The 2,876-nt window shown below is 56.8% G+C and overlaps 1 long non-coding RNA gene across 1 annotated transcript; it reads right to left on the reverse strand.

Moving 5' to 3' along the window:
- Positions 1-1,529: 1,529 nt before the first annotated feature.
- On the reverse strand, positions 1,530-2,208 carry LOC116366815 (uncharacterized). Its single transcript, XR_004208314.1, has 3 exons — positions 2,076-2,208; positions 1,932-1,987; positions 1,530-1,833 (listed from the first exon to the last, which is right to left on the reverse strand). It is a non-coding gene; the product is annotated as an uncharacterized LOC116366815 (long non-coding RNA).
- Positions 2,209-2,876: the final 668 nt, after the last annotated feature.

Genomic DNA, 2,876 nt, shown 5'->3' on the forward strand with positions numbered 1-2,876 from the left:
TTCTGCTGAGTGGCCTGACGCTTCTGCTGAGGCGACTGGCCGGACGCTTCTGCTGAGGCGCCTGAGCTTCTGCTGAGGCGCATGAAGCTTCTGCTGAGGCGCCTGAAGCTTCTGCTGAGGCGCCAGAAGCTTCTGCTGAGGCGCCAGAAGCGAGTCTGCTGAGGCGCCTGAAGCTTCTGCTGAGGCGCCTGAAGCTTCTGCTGAGGCGCCTGAAGCTTCTGCTGAGGCGCCGGGGCATGAAGCTCCTGCTGAGGCGCCGGGGCCTGAAGCTTCTGCTGAGGCGCCGGCCGCCGGGCTGAAGCTTCTGCTGAGGCGCTCGCTGAGGGCCTGAGCTTGCTGAGGGGCCTGAAGCTTCTGCTGAGGCGCCTGAAGCTTCTGCTGAGGCGCCTGAAGCTTCTTGCTGAGGCGCCTGAAGCTTCTGCTGAGGCGCCTGAAGCTTCTGCTGAGGCGCTGAAGCTTCGCTGAGGCGCCTGAAGCTTCCGCTGAGGCGCCTGAAGCTTCTGCTGAGGCGCCTGAAGCTTCTGCTGAGGCGCCGGGGCCTGAAGCTTCTGCTGAGGGGCCTGAAGCTTCTGCTGAGGCGCCTGAAGCTTCTGCTGAGGCGCCGGGGCCTGAAGCTTCTGCTGAGGCGCCGGGGCCGGACGATTCTGCTGAGGCGCCGTGGCCGGACGCTTCTGCTGAGGCTTAGGGGCCGGACGCTTCTGCTGAGGCTTAGGGGCCGGACGCTTCTGCTGAGGCGCCGGACGCTTCTGCTGAGGCGCCGGACGCTTCTGCTGAGGCGCCGGACGCTTCTGCTGAGGCGCCGGACGCTTCTGCTGAGGCGCCGGACGCTTCTGCTGAGGCGCCGGACGCTTCTGCTGAGGCGCCGGACGCTTCTGCTGAGGCGCCGGACGCTTCTGCTGAGGTGCCTGAAGCTTCTGCTGAGGCGCCTGAAGCTTCTGCTGAGGCGCCGGGGCCTGAAGCTTCTGCTGAGGCGCCGGGGCCTGAAGCTTCTGCTGAGGGGCCTGAAGCTTCTGCTGAGGCGCCGGGGCCTGAAGCTTCTGCTGAGGGGCCTGAAGCTTCTGCTGAGGCGCCTGAAGCTTCTGCTGATGGCGCCGGGGCCTGAAGCTTCTGCTGAGGCGCCGGGGCCTGAAGCTTCTGCTGAGGCGCCGGGGCCGGACGACTCTGCTGAGGCGCCGGGGCCGACAATTCTGCTGAGGCGCCGGGGCCGGACACTTCTGCTGAGGCTTAGGGGCCGGACGCTTCTGCTGAGGCGCCGGACGCTTCTGCTGAGGCGCCGGACGCTTCTGCTGAGGCGCCGGACGCTTCTGCTGAGGCGCCGGACGCTTCTGCTGAGGCGCCGGACGCTTCTGCTGAGGCGCCGGACGCTTCTGCTGAGGTGCCTGAAGCTTCTGCTGAGGCGCCTGAAGCTTCTGCTGAGGCGCCGGGGCCTGAAGCTTCTGCTGAGGCGCCGGGGCCTGAAGCTTCTGCTGAGGCGCCGGGGCCTGAAGCTTCTGCTGAGGCGCCGGGCCTGAAGCTTCTGCTGCGGGCCGGACTTCACACTTGACGTGGCATTGTGGCCAGTAGCTTCCGCTGACGTGGCTTTGTGGCCAGTAGCTTCCGCTGATGTGGCATTGTGGCCAGTAGCTTCCGCTGACGTGGCATTGTGGCCAGTAGCTTCCGCTGACGTGGCATTGTGGCCAGTAGCTTCCGCTCACGTGGCATTGTGGCCAGTAGCTTCCGCTCACGTGGCATTGTGGCCAGTAGCTTTAGCATTTGGACCAGACACCACACTTGCTTGGGCATAGGATCCAGTCGGTTCAGGTCCAGTGTAGGCAGGATGCCCATGAGCGTTACCTAGGAAACAAAGAGAACATTGTGGTAAAATGCCAGCCTTCATTTGGATCGGAACTAGACCTGTGATTTGACCTGAATTAGTGTAAACCAAAACGCACCTTTAAGTGTAAAACAAGTTATCCCTCCAATTAGCAGGCAACAAATCCAAGAAACACTACAAAACAGTCAGACAGTTAAACATAAATAACCAGTGAAGACTAAGACAAGGTAAACAAACCAGATGAACGCATTGAAAAACTAACCTCAAAGAGAGTCCAAAAGTCACAGCCATTTTAGTGATCAAAACCATAACAGTATTCAAGAACTAATTCTCGACAGCCTGCCAGAATATCCCTGTTGCAATGTCAAACAGCTGTTTTGGTTGCACCTCATAAAGGAATCCCAGACCCTTCTCACCTAACTGGCTAATTATGTACAGCTGTCAGCCAATGAACTTCATTTCCATTGGTTCAATTTCCCAAATGCGATTAGGTGCAGTCATCCGTTGACATATGGTGAACAACAGAGAGAGAATTGGACGACAAAAGAAAGAGACCAAATTCAGTTTTCACCAATCAGATCAGCTGTTTTGCCAGCAAAGGATCAGGATTGGGCTCCCTGTGTGGCTGGGACCAAACAGACTATGAGGTAGTTTGTGATTGCAGCCAAACAGACTTCAGCCAATTTCCAAAGCTTAGACGTTGCTGAAGTCTGCCAGATCTTACATCGCCTTGATAGGTATTTTAAGTATCAGCTAACCACATCATATGTCAGAGGATGACACAGTTGATGATGTGGCACGCAACCATTGGTTGTTGCGTTGCCTCACCCTTAGCTGTAGAAACTGACCTATTGCTGGTTACACAGGGAGCCCAATTCTAATCATTTTTCCAATTATTAATGTTTTGAGCAATCGCATCAGATCTTTTCACATCAGATCTTAGTCAAAAGACTAATTAGTGGAAAAAAAATATCAGAATTGGGATGCCTTGGTAATGCAGCCTATGAGGGAGTTCTACTAACCTGAACCGCAGTGCACCGGTCTACGGAAGGTGATGTGAAAA

This window comes from Oncorhynchus kisutch, unplaced genomic scaffold (assembly GCF_002021735.2).
Source record: "Oncorhynchus kisutch isolate 150728-3 unplaced genomic scaffold, Okis_V2 scaffold1577, whole genome shotgun sequence".
Lineage (NCBI taxonomy): Eukaryota > Metazoa > Chordata > Actinopteri > Salmoniformes > Salmonidae > Oncorhynchus > Oncorhynchus kisutch.